We start from the raw sequence: 14,668 nt of genomic DNA on the forward strand, positions 1-14,668 counted from the left end.
AGTTCCAGGAAAGAGGGAAGCTAAGGAGCAGGTAAAGGCAATCACTTTAAGGTCTGGAAAGGTTGTGAATCCCGAACAAACTCAAGTGTTGACTGAACAAGCTGAGGCTGAGAAAGAAGTAGAGCAGCAGGAAGTAGAAGTGGAACCAAGAAAGACTACTGTTGAGCACACTCCTCTTGAGGGTAATACAGGGGAGAAACAGATCTATCCTTCACCGCCTTTTCCTAAGCGCCTACAGAAGAAAAAGCTGGACAAGCAATTTGAGAAGATTCTTGAGGTGTTCAAGAAACTTAATATCAACATACCTTTTGCTGAGGCTCTTGATCAGATGTCTAGTTATGCAAAGTTTATGAAAGGTATTCTCTCTCGGAAGGTAAAGCTAAATAATTTAGAGAGAGTCACTCTTACGAAGGAATGCAGTGCTGTGTTGCAACAGAAGTTGCCTCCGAAGCTTAAGGATCCAGGAAGCTTCACTATTACGTGTATTATTGGAAAAGTGTCTTTTGACAGATGCTTATGTGATTTGGGAGCTAGCATCAATCTGATGCCATAATCAATCTTCAAGCCATTGAATTTACCTGATCCAAAACCGACTTATATGACCTTGCAGTTAGCCGACCGTTCTATTACATATTCGTGAGGTATTATGGAGGATATCTTGTTCAAGGTTGATAAACTCATATTCCCTGCTAATTTCATAATTCTTGATTTCGAGGAGGATAAGAAGATTCTCATAATCTTGGGAAGACCTTTCTTGGCAACTGGCCGAATCTTGATAGATGTGCAGAAGGGTGAGCTTACGATGCGAGTGCTGGATCAGGATGTAACTTTTAATGTGTTCAATGCTATGAAATTTTGTACGGAAAATAAGGAGTGCTTAAAGGTGGAGTTGGTCAATTCTGTAGTTACTTCAGAACTTGATCAATTGCTAAGGTCCGATGCCTTAGAGAAAGCCTTATTGGGAAATCAGATAGTGAAGATGACGAAGTTGAAGAACAATTGCAGTATTTGAATGCTTCTCCCTGGAAGAGAAAGATAGCTATGCCTTTTGAATCCCTTGGAATGGAGGAATTGAACAAATCTCCTGAACTCCTCAAGCCATCTATTGAGGAAGCTCCCACTCTTGAGCCTAAGCCTTTACCTGAGCATTTGAGGTATGCATTTTTAGGTGATACATCTACTTTGCCTGTTATTATTGCATCTGACCTTTCAGGTAGTGATGAGGAAAAGCTTCTGAGGATTCTGAGAGAGTTCAAATCGACAATTGGCTGGACTATAATAGATATAAAGGGAATCATCTCTTTTTATTGCATGCATAAAATTCTGCTAGAGGAGGGTATCAAGCCTACGGTCGAGCAGCAAAGACGCCTTAATCCAATCATGAAGTAAGTAGTGAAGAAGGAAATTCTTAAGTGGCTAGATACAGGAATCATCTATCTTATATCTGACAGTTCTTGGGTAAGCACCGTTCAATGCGTGCCAAAGAAAGGTGATATTACTGTGGTAGCAAATGAGAAGAATGAGCTTATTCCTACTAGAACAGTCACGGGGTGGAGAGTTTGCATGGACTGTAGGAAGCTGAACAAGACTACAAGGAAAGATCACTTCCCTCTTCCTTTTATTGATCGGATGTTTGATAGATTGGCTGGGCATGATTATTATTGTCTTCTGGGTGGCTATTCGGGTTACAATCAGATTTGTATCGCTCCAGAAGATCAGGAGAAAACTACCTTCACTTGTCCATTTGGTACTTTCGCTTTCAGACGCGTTTCTTTTGGTCTGTGTGGTTCACCAGCTACATTTCAGAGATATATGATGGCCATCTTTTCTGATATGATTGGCCAGAATGTGGAGGTATTCATAGACGACTTCTCTGTATTTGGAGATTCTTTTGATGAATGCTTGCAAAATCTTGGACACGTTCACAAAAGGTATGTGGAGACCAATCTGGTTCTCAATTGGGAGAAATGTCACTTTATGGTGCATCAGGGCATTATTCTCGGGCACAAGGTTTCTAGTAAAGGTTTAGAGGTGGACATGACCAAGGTAGGGGTCATTGAGAATCTTCCTCCACCTATTTCTGTTAAGGGAATTCGTAGTTTTCTTGGTCATGCGGGTTTCTATAGGCGTTTCATCAAAGACTTTTCGAAAATTTCAAAGCCATTGCGTAGTCTGCTAGAGAAAGATGTTCCTTTCAAGTTTGATGACGAGTGCCTTGCAGCTTTTGAGACATTAAAAAAGAGTTTAATAATGGCATCGATCATAACTGCACCTGATTGGAATGAATTTTTTGAGATGATGTGCGATGCGAGTGACTATGCAGTTGGAGCAGTTCTTGGACAGAGGAAGAACAACATATTTCATGTGGTTTACTATGCTAGTAAGTCCCTAAATGGAGCTCAACTAAATTACACTACTACGGAGAAAGAACTTTTGGCTATTGTCTATGGTTTTGAGAAATTTCGATTTTATCTACTTGGGACTAAGGTGACAGTTTTCACTGATCACGCTGCAATTTGATATCTTGTCACAAAAAAGGACTCGAAGCCTAGATTGATTAGATGGGTTCTTTTGCTTCAAGAATTTAAACTAGAGATCAAGGACAGAAAGGGGACTAAAAATGAAGTCGTTGATCATCTCTTGCGCTTAGAAAATCCTAATGCTACTTCATTGGATAAGACATTGATAAATGAGTCTTTTCCCGATGAGCAGCTCTTTGGAGTGCAAGAAGAAGAACCGTGGTTTGCAGACATTGTGAACTACTTGGTGAGTAATATCATGCCTCCCGATTTATCTTCTGCTCAACGGAAGAAGTTTCTACATGAATTGAAGTGGTATATGTAGGATGAGCCATTTCTTTTTCATCAAAGAGCTGACCAAATCATCAGGAGATGTATTCCTTACAGTGAAACGTGGGGGGGGGGATCTTATGAGATTGCCACTCAACGGCTTATGGAGGATATTATGGTGGAGAAAAGACAACATCTTGTATTTTGCAAGCAGGTTTCTTTTGGCCAACTTTGTTTAAAGATGCTCACCAGTTTGTTTTGAAATGTGATCGATGTCAACGAGTGGGTAATGTCCAAGAGGGATGAGATGCCTCTTAATGTGCTTCTAGAGGTTGAGGTCTTCGATGTTTGGGGAATTGACTTCATGGGGCCATTTGCCTCATCTTGTAACAATCAGTATATCTTGTTGGAGGTTGATTATGTGTCCAAATGGGTGGAAGTTAAGGCGTTGCCAACGAACGATGCGAAGGTGGTGCTTAATTTTCTTCATAAGCAGATATTCACAAGGATTGGAACTCCAAGAGTCATAATCAGTGATGAGGGGTCGCAAGTTCACTGCTATGATGAAAAGGTATAATGTGAATCATCGCATTGCTACGGCTTATCATCCTCAGACAAATGGTCAAGATGAGGTGTCTAACAGAGATATCAAGTGCATTTTGGAGAAGGTCGTGTGTCCATCAAGGAAAGATTGGTCTTTGAAGCTTAATGAATTTGTTTGGGCGTATAGAACAGCATATAAGACTCCATTGAGAATGTCACCGTTTCAGTTGGTTTATGGTAAGGGGTGTCATTTGCCTGTGGAGCTTGAGCATAAGGCATATTGGGCTTTGAAGAAGTTGAATCTTGACTTGGATGCGGCTGGAAAGAAGAGGATTCTTCAATTGAATGAACTCGACGAATTTCAACTTTAAGCTTATGAGAACAACAAAATGTACAAGGAGATAGTCAAGAGGTGGCACGACCAGGGTCTAGTGCTCAAATCATTTGTGCCGGGGCAACAAGTTCTTCTGTTCAACTCTCGTCTCCGTCTTTTTCTTGGAAAGTTGAAGTCAAGGTGGTCAGGGCCCTTTATAATCAAAACTGTGTTTCCACATGGAGCGGTGGAAATTTTTGAGAATGATCTGGGCCAAGCATCCAAGGTATATGGTCAGAGGTTGAAGCATTACTATGGTGACACGGCAAACCGCGAGGTGGTTAGTGCCGTTCTATTGTCCATTTGAACTCAAGGTTCTACATCAAGCTAGCGACGTGAAACAAGCGCTTCTTGGGAGGCAACCCAAATATGTTGTACATTGGTAGAGAGAGGAAGCAAGAAGAAAGGAGAAAAACACAAAAAAATCAGAAAAAGAAAAAAATTCAGGGCCAACTACAGAAGCTGGGCGCACCCGCGCTGACCAAGTGAACGGCCGCGCCGTTTTTCCAGTAGCCAAGCGCGCCTGCGCTGATCTAGCGCGCGCCCGTGTCGCTTTTCCAGAGAGTAAGCGCACCCGCGCTGTCCTAGCGCGCGCCCGCACCGGGTCCCTGTTCGAAAAAAAATAAAAATAGCAGTTTACAAGGTAATTTCAGGATTTTTACTCAAAAATCAATTCCTACCCGATTTTTACTCTTTCACATCCCATAATTCCCTCTCCTAATCAAACCCATTATTCCCACGATTTCCACAATCAATTCTTACTTCTATTCCTTATTGAATTATCACCTCTCCACCTATAAATACATACAATTATACACAAACTTCTCCACCACATCACAAATTCTCAAACACAAATCTCTCTCAAACACTTAACTTTTATTCTCTCTCATTCAATCCCAATGGCACCGAAGTGGCAAAGAACGCAAGTAGGCAGCAACACCACCGATTCTTCATCTGCGGGTGGTGTGAGGCCAAGGTATTCTACTCCTGAGGCTGATGAGGAGTACACGAGGCTTCTCTCGAAGCCTATTGCTAAGAAGCGAGGTTTTCTGCCATCAGGGAAGGATGGTAAGCTGTTGGAGATGATTCTTGAGATGGGCTGGGTTCCTTTTTGTGAGGCTCCCGCTGCTATGCCCATGAGTGTTGTGCGGGAGTTCTATGCTAATGCCAAGGCGGAGAAGAATGGCTTCACAGTGGTTCGAGGGAGGACTGTGGAGTATACTGCAGAGGCTATCAGGACGGTGATTGAGCAGCCCGCGAGGAAGGTGGGTCAGGACACTTGGAACGATAAGACTCCTGAGGACTTCAACTTGGATCTGATTGTTGTGACTTTGTGTGTGCCTGATACTCATTGGAAGTTCAAGAGGGGCACTACTAATTACTCCACATTCCCTGCATCATGCATGAACAGGTTTGCACGGGCTTGGAACTCGTTTATTTGTGCTAACATCATGCCATCTTCGTATGTGCATGAGATTATTGTGGAGCATGCTCGTCTACTGTTGGGCATTCTTCAGGGTGATTACATTGATTTGGGGATGGTGATTTATCAGGGGATTTTGAGATTCTTGAGAGGAGGTACTACAGGTGCTATTCCGTATGCATCTGTTGTGACGAAGTTGTGCATGTCAGTTGGTGTTCATTGGCCCGCACATGAGCAGCTTCAACTTCCCAGTGCTCCTACTGATAGTTCTATACTGTTGAGCATGCAGGAGTGGTATAGAGGGAAGCCCTATCCTAAGGGGCTTGGGTATTCATATGATCATCTGCCAGGTGGTGTGCCCATGGATCAGGCTACTGCGAGAGGATCTCAGCATGCCCGTAGAGCAGCTTGGAGAGCTCAGTTAGGAGAGGAGGCTAGTTCATCGCAACAGTAACAGCAGGAGGCAGCAGGAGTAGATATTGGAGCTGGTTTGAGTTCGACGCAGTATAGGCGTCTAGCTAAGAGGATGGATGCGATGCACGACATCCATAGCAGGTTTGCACATGATCTCACCCAGGCACTTGGGACTGCATTTAGAGCCACCGGTGTTGACATCCAGTGGCCAGTATTTGGTGAGGACTCCGTGCATCCGCCTCCTAATACACCTGACACTCCACTCGTTGAGGGTGATGATTCTAATTTGCAGTAGGTATGCTTGAATTCCTTACTATTACCTTCACTGAGGATAGTGAATATTTTAAGCGTGGGGGTAGTAATTAAAGGAATATGTTTTTGTGTGAGTCACATATAGTTGCATGTTCATGATAGTTTAGTTCATATAGTTTGCATATTGTGCCATATTTGTTCATATAGTTTTCATGCATTTGCATTATAACATGATCCCTTAGATAATTTTTCCAATTGACTTGTGATATTGATGCTAGTGTAGTGATGTCATATTTAGTGATGTTGAGTCTTATCGAATTGATTTGCATGCTAGAGACACTTGTATTTCACTAAGTCTTATAGGTTGCTAGAGTGCTAGATCATAGTCATGGTTTTTTGTTTGTTGAGGTGTAATTGCTTGTTTATATTTAGAATTTAGGATATTCTCTTAATAATAAAAGACATGGACATTTAGAAATTGGAGAAAATTGGATTTCATTGCTAGTTGTGTGGCTAGGTGTCAAATGGCTAGTAGTCGGCTCATATTTTTATGAGTAGTCTAGGGTTGAGCGAGATGGATCAATTAAGCATACTTGTGTTGTTTTGTTATAAATAAAAGCGTGAGTCCATGTTAAACTTCGATATATGAATTGAAGTGTTATAAATTATTTTGAGTCTAGATTTTATTCTTTTTACAAACTTGTGATTGTTTTGATAAATAGTGAGTCATGATTGTCGATCTAGTTGCGATAGTATATCTGTAAGCATTTGCACACATGCACCTCTCTGGTTTGTAGGTTGATTTGTGAGACTTGATTGATCTTTATGCGAATAATTGCATTTTCTGAGGTGTTGCTTTTTAATTGGTTTAGTTATTCTTTGGGGATTGTTGCATTCATTTAGTTGCATTCATGCATTTTTATTTTTTGTTCTTTGAGTCTGTTTATGCTGAAGGACAAGCATCGATTCAAGTTTGGGGGTATGTTGACTGGCATTTATGACATTTTATGTAATAACCCCAAAATTTTGGACTTTTTGTAACCCTTATGAATACTGATTTTGCTGATTATGCTGAATAAGAAAACTATTCATGCCACACCTTGTAGAGGTTCTTCTATTGTTATTCTGAGATCTTATAAGTACTCTATATGGTATATAAGTGTATGTAAAGATCGTCAGAATCCAAATTCGAACACTTTGATTTTTCCCGAAAATCCACCAGATACCGAAAGAATTGAGTATAAGGTAACAGGATAAAAAGGATTTAAATTCAAGGATTATAATAGAGGATCATAAAAGGAATATAATGTATTGAGAAAGGTTAAGGAAACCCAAGTAATAAGATCCCGGGTATGATCCCTCAAACGATAAACGAGAATGAAAGTTAAGCGAACCGTATAACAGATCAGTGGTCATTAGGCAAGTAATTAGGAGTTAATCAAAGAGGTTAGTGATGATGATGTCATCAAACCAATAAGAAGAGGACAAGCATGGGAAGATGACATAAGAATGATGACCTAAGCATGACAAAAAGAAGTGTGTTGTTGGTTGATTGTGAACCTCACAAAAATTACCATGATTAAAAGGTAATTTAGCAAAACAAAAGCAAAACAACCAACAAAACAAATCACAAATCACAAAAACACATTTTCTCCACCTTTCCAAGCAAGAAGCTATCGGCTTCTTCACTTTTTCAAAGACAAGAAAGTCAAAATCCAAGTTCCAAGCTTTGTTAATTAGTGAGGTAATTATCTAAGGTTCCTTGTACATAGATATAGATATCCTATAAGTTTAAGCTTCAAATTCCTTCACAATCTCTTCCTAAAATTCATGGAAGAAGAGAGTGAATAGTGTTTTTCAAGAACTTAAAATTTTGATCTTGTGTTTTTGTTTAATAAAGCTTTAGTAAGGATTTTCCAAGGTTGTTTCAAGCTCATTAGTTACTCCTACTCACAAGAAAGGTATAATCTCTTAACCTAGCATTGTTATTGAATATTAAGAGCTTATTATGAGTAGTATAGTTCATGAGAAGCATGGTTATTGAATGTTTAGAGATTGGTTGGTTTTGTAATGAGTTTGGAGTTGTAAATCTTGGATTATTGGTTAATGAACTTAAGAATAGTTTTAATTCATGTTTGAGAATAATATAAATTGGAGAACTTGAGGTGTTGGGGCTGTTGTAGTATTGTATGGATGGAGTTTGGTTGTATGGTTGAATTGTGGTTGATTTGTGGTTGATTTGGAGTAGGATAAAATTTGATAATCGCGTAAACATAGCCGTCGTAATGCCCGATTTACTTTAGACTGTTTTTGTTCTTAACATCAGGACCCGAGAACTCACTGCTAGATTTTGACCATTGCCATGATTAGATAGTTCATGTTACGAACTTCGTTTTGATATGTGGTTCGCTTGAATCCGACGTACGGTTTAGGAGAAATGACCGTTTTAAGTAACGACGTTTCGCGAATGAACCATTACCCCTCGCCTTACATTGAAACATTGGTTACGGACCTTAAATGACTAATTGGATTATGAAACAATTACGTAAAGTGGATTAGGCAATTGGTAAGGTACTCGCAAAAGAATCGCCTTAAAACTCTTAATGGTTAAATTATTAAAAATGGTGGAGCCGAGGGTACTCGAGCGACTTAAGTGAAATCGTTAAGCGGAAAAGCGAACGTTAAGGTCTAATTGGTTAAGGTATATATTCATAAGCGAATTTGGTTTAATTCTAACTTATATGATGTTTATAGGTTACCAGACTCATCCCAGGACTTTTACCACCCCCAGTCGCTCAGGCAAGTTTTCTACCCGTTATATTGTTGTTGTGATGTATATATGTATATGCATTATCTTGTGATAAGTGCATGATTATTATTAGCAAAGTCTTGCGATATATTGGAGCATGTGACATGATATTTATATGCATGCCTGTTTCATAATCTTGATATCTAATTGTTGATTCATTGCTAATAAACTGCATAATACCTATGCTAGAGATAAGCAGTATTTGCGTATACCCTTCGTATAGGGGACCCAAAGGTGGATATTTTCTAAAATCGGGAGTCGATGTTCCCGAGTATATTATATATATTTATATATATATTGATATAGTTTTCAATACTATTAATCGAATAAGGTTTATTCGATAACTTTATTTTATTTAATGAATATTACTTTGAATATTCATTTGAGGACTTATGACTCCGTTTATTTTATTTAATGAATATTATTTTGAATATTCATTCGAGGACTTACGACTCTATTTATTCTATTTAATGAATATTATTTTGAATATTCATTCGAGGACTTGTGACTCCGCTTATTTACTAAATAATATTCTTTATTTTATTAAAGAATAAAATTTCGATAATCAAACTTATTTTCGATTATTCATATAAAGATCGTACTATCGTATAAGTATATCTTTGGTTATTTATTATTCATTTCAAGTATGAGTCTTAAAACTTCTACTTCAATTATTTTTATAAAGATTATTCTTTATGGGAATATTATTTAAATAATAATATTCAGTTATTTTCTAAATATATTGGGACTGATTTATTTTATTAAATCAGCATTACTCCAAACATTCTTAAAAATGTTTTCGAGTCTTCAAAATGATTTTAAAAGTTTGAGCGGAACCCAAAACTCATTTTTATATTTAAGATCTTCCTTTCAAAGGGGATTTAATTACTCACTTAAAACCTGAGGGATTCGGCTCTGTGGTGTATTTATATTCGCAACAAGGTTGTTGTTTTGACAAATGAATTGATTACTTACCCAATGTTCGGGAAGTAAGCCCATCTAATTGAGTCGGCATAAGCGACAGGCCGGGGTACGGTCTATCAAAGTGTAAGTGGCTGGGTGGCAGTCCATCAACGCGTAAGAGGCCGGGTGGCGGTCCAGCACAGGGTGCTAATGCGGCCAGGGTGATGACCGGTGGGGGATTCATCCATCTACTAGTAAAAAAGGTTACTTATTGGTATTTTTTCCTGATCAGCAAGATATCGGGTTTATGCCAAAATTCTTTTCTTTCCAAATTCATTGGATATTACAACTCTGTTCATACTTTACATGACAGAGGTTTTCAGGAAATGTATGAGAGATATATATATATGGATATATGTATATATATATATCGGGACTTAATGAAGTGTCTCGTAACTTTATTTCATTCAATAATATTTCAAATATTGAATCTATTCAAGTCTTATCTTGTAGTCTCATCTATGTGATGAACTTTTGAAACTGATTATACCTTGAACGGTGGTAGTTCAAGTAGTATTCGGAAAAGATATAAGTATATTGGAGTATCTCGTAACTTCATCTTTTCAACTTATATCTGGTTAATGATTATCTTATGCATGACAAGGATTTTCAGAAAAACGTTGAGACAAGGTTAGATATATGAGATCACCTTGCAACGATATTTTTATACAGTTATAAACTGGAACTCTATGTATATTATGCATGGAAGAGTATTCTAAGATTTTGAAAAGTATATATACTTATATACTGATTATTTTGCGACTTGGTCGCGTTAAGATATCAAACTTGGTTTTAATTCTTCTTGACCAAGACTTTCATGAGTACTATGAGAATGCTCATATATTGTTAATTATTATACATATTATTTCGGTGGGCTTGTTGCTCACCCTTGCTTTCTTCTTTTATCACACAACAACAGATAGAAAAGATGAACATGACCAAGCTTCCAATTCGCAAGCAGTTAGGAAACGTTCCGCAGTTTTCTGGAAGCGTTGATGCCGCCGTAACTGAGGTAGGAACTACCAATAGGCTAGGCTTTCAACTATTGATGAACCAGACTTATGTATATTATGAATTGTAATAATGGCAAAGAATATGTAAATTATTCAGAAACCCTTTAGAGGTGAAATGGTTTATAATTGTGGAATAAAATGACTTATGTTATTTTTGGTATTCATCTCTGAGACTATAACTTGTGATGTGTATATTGTGGGGTCACAGTACGCAGCAGTTGGTTGATTGTTAAGGTTAAGTATTATTAAGGGAAATGGAACTCGTGATAACCCGAATCTCCGACCCCAGATTTGGGGGTGTTACTGAAATGGTATCAGAGCCAAGCGTTATAAACCTCAGAGATGATGTGGCGTTAAGATAATAAGTTCACTAAGATAATAAGAACTCTTTCCAAGTTCATAGTCGGGCTACCTAACGTAGTACTAACAGTTAAAACCCTTATGAGAACCCTTATAAATATCGTGATAGTAACATAGTTCGTTATCATATAGGGCACTGAACCCTGAGGTTTAGGGGCATCAGCATGAGGATGTTTTACTGCATGTTGGGGATCAAATTGCGAATCCGATAGAGTACCCTAGCGAGGGACCGGATGAGATTCATGTTAGGAATGTTGCAGTTGAGGATGTTATCCCAGAAGGGATTGCTGCTGAGGAGGATCTCGTGGAGGGTCCTGATGAGAATAAAGAGAGGACTGCTGAGGAATTGATGACCGTAGTCAGGGCGACTACCAGAGCTAGAATGGCCGTGAGGGTGGCACTAGAGGATGAAGAGTTACCAAGGGCACAGAGGATAATGAGGGCAGAAGAAGTGGGGCCTTCCATGACACCAGTTATACCAGTATCAGACCCTCTTTCAGAGGTTCCACCAATTCCTATTCCATCCCCTGTACAGAGCCCAGTACCTACTGAGGAAATGCCACCTTTATCTCCTGCACCATTGTCACCTGATACCGTGCTTGGATATCCATTTGGATCTCCTGGGTCTGCACTACCTGCACCCCATGGACTGCTAGATGCTACCACTCAGGATTCTCTTATCGCTGATTATCAGATGACCCTGGGTGGTCTGTCTGAGGCCCGTAATGTTAGGAGTGATCTATTGGATCGACTCACTGCATCAAGGATTGAGGGCGGGGTACTTCCGGCAGGATTAGCGTATAGCATGGACATGATTGAGGCTACCACCCGAACTACAGCTAGAGGCCATCTTGAGGGTCAGTTTGATCCAGCTCTATTGTGACTATCTTAGACCTCATCACCTCCGTGATGGAGCAGGTTAGGGATGTCGTGCGTGCCCGCATTTCTTGATCCGTGGTAGTGTGCAGAGCCAGAGCGATCAGACAAGGGTTTCGTGTAGCACCGCTTTTGGAGGATTAGCCTAAGTTATGAATGATTAGTTTTAATTACTAGATGATTATCTATGGCAGTACTTTTGTGATAGAAGCGATCAGATCAAATGATGTAATTCTTTTTAATGTGTTCAGTTGTTGTACCCTCGAACAAATGGTTATGTATATATTCGTTCTTTTTAGTTCAGATCAGTTTGTGGTGAATAAGTTCAAATTGTTAATTGCACTATTAACACTTAAGAGTGTCATGAAGTTATAGAACTTGAGAATTCATAATTTACGATCATGTAAGGACTGAACGAGGGAAAGAATTAAGCAAAGTAAGTAAGACAAATATAAAGAGATTCTCAAAAATTTTCCAAACATTATGCCCCCACGAAGAATAAGATTTAGGGCAAACCCTGAATGTGATAATCTGGGAGATCGTAATTAAGATAGAAGGAACCATAACATAATGAAATGAAAAACAAGGATTTTAACATATAAGATAACCCTTATTATAGGAGAAGGATGAAACATTTCATACTGAGAAAACAGAAGTCGAGCAAGATAAGGAAACCCGAGACGGTACTCCTATACGGAAATTCATGGACCTGTCTAAACAGAACTTATACTCTTATTCCCAACCACCACCTTGGGGAAACAATGCGGTAGGAAATCCTTTCATGACCGCTAAGTCGTTAAGCTCTCAGAGTTCCAAGGAACAGGTTGATCCAGTCGAGGCAAGAGCTCGGCTAAAGGAAATATCGGAATCATTTGAGATTCTAAATGATTGACGAAGCGCAAAAGACTATTTTTGTCACTTACCTTCCTAAGAGAGAGGCCACCCGTTGGTGAAAGGCCAAGAAAGGCACGGAGCCAGAGGTTATAATAAATTGATTAAAGTTCAGACAATTGTTTTCAGGAAATTACTTCCCAAGGTTATGAAGGTAGTATAAAAGCTTTAGAGCCAGAACAAAAGCGGACAAGTATGATGAATTATGAATCTATGTTGTAAAAGTTGTCAAGATTCATTCTGAGGACACGAATCTAGAATGACGGGATGTTTGAAATCAATGCTTATGTTGTGTTGGTTCATGTAATGGTTGTAATGGAAACAAAAATAAAAGACTGAAAAGGGAAGGAGTATAAAGGGATATAAAGGAAATAGAGTTGAGAAGTGATAAGGGAGTTAGGTATGGGAAACCCTAAAAAACCCTTGCAATAAATATAGAGAAGTGTGTCATCATCGGCGCGATGGTGACTGATCATGAGATAAATTCAAGGTTTGAAGGCGTAAGCGATACGTATAGTTAATTCCCTTGAAGTTGATAGAATTCGATGAAAATTTGAGATAGATCGATTGATTAATAAGGAAACACGGATGGACTGAGGAGACAAGAAAGTAAGAAATTAGGAAAATTGGATGAAGGACGTGACCTTCAAGAATGTGAAGTGTAAGACCGGGGGCATGATACCCAGAAAGGGAGACGCCAGGTATGAAAGATATCCCAACATTGAGATGACTGTTGAGATAAATAAAAGAGGTAAATAAGTAGTTAGAACTAAAAGGTTCACGTTGAACACGACCAATATCTTCGAGAACATCCATGTTATCATTACCAAATCAGGAAAGAAAAGCGGATAACCATTGTTATCTTTTGGAGGCCATATTAATTGACCTCATTTTGAATACATATGTTATTGTGAAATTAGGCATATACTATCGAGATGGGAATGATTGAATAAGATAGCCTTATCAGGGATATATGACTTGATTTATCCATGTAAGGATGCAAGTACCTTTTTAAAGGTGGAATTAAGGACATAATCTCAATAGCTTGAGATGAACCATGGGGGATGCATAAAGGATGGCATTTCACCCTTAATAGGGACATTATGAGTTTGGGTAGTATGGAACGAAGGACTAAGGTAACAACAACCTTTAAAGATCAGTAGATAAGTTTTTCAGAAGTACATAGAGAATGGTTCTAATATTAGTAAATGGTATTTTGATATGCCCTGTATCTAGGGAATACAGGAGGAACAATTCAAGGATAACCTTAGAGGTTTTACAAGGAAAAAGGTAATATTCAAAGTTCTCAAGAATAGAAATTTTGATAAAGGAAATGTGACGTAATTATAATAATGCCAAGTGGGGCACATGTTAAACCATGAGAAAGTATAGATTGAACCCAATGAAGGTCAAGAATGGTGAAAACAAGAAGGACCCAAGATAAGAGACGTCCTAAGTATGATCGAGAGTCAGTCGTGACAATGTTAGCCTCTAAAGACCGAGGCAATAACTTATGAAAAAATGGTGATATTTTTTTTTCTCACCAGAGCTTAAGGAAGAGCATTTTCACACAAGCAGTGGTTGGAAATGAGGTAGACAATTTAGTTGGAGATCGTTCAAAAGACATTGATTATAAGGAACTATTACTATCAGGAAAGGCCAATGAGGTGGCCGACATTTTAAATGTAAGAGGATAATTATAGGCGCTCGTGCCAGAGGAATACAGTGATGATGGTTGAAGCCGTGAAAGTTGTATTATGGTTTGGAAGATTGACATTCCTTCTGATGACTGTGCAATACCCAACCATAATAGTAGTTTGGTAAAGATTTAATTCATGTAATCGTCGTGAGCGGGCTATCTATCTTAGAAGGTCCTATCTTGAGAATAATCCAGGACCATGTTTCAAAAAGGTGTAAATGAACCTTTGAGTTAGGTCTTCTATTGAAGGCATATGATTAAGA

This window comes from Apium graveolens, chromosome 1, assembly GCF_009905375.1.
Source record: "Apium graveolens cultivar Ventura chromosome 1, ASM990537v1, whole genome shotgun sequence".
Taxonomy (NCBI): domain Eukaryota; kingdom Viridiplantae; phylum Streptophyta; class Magnoliopsida; order Apiales; family Apiaceae; genus Apium; species Apium graveolens.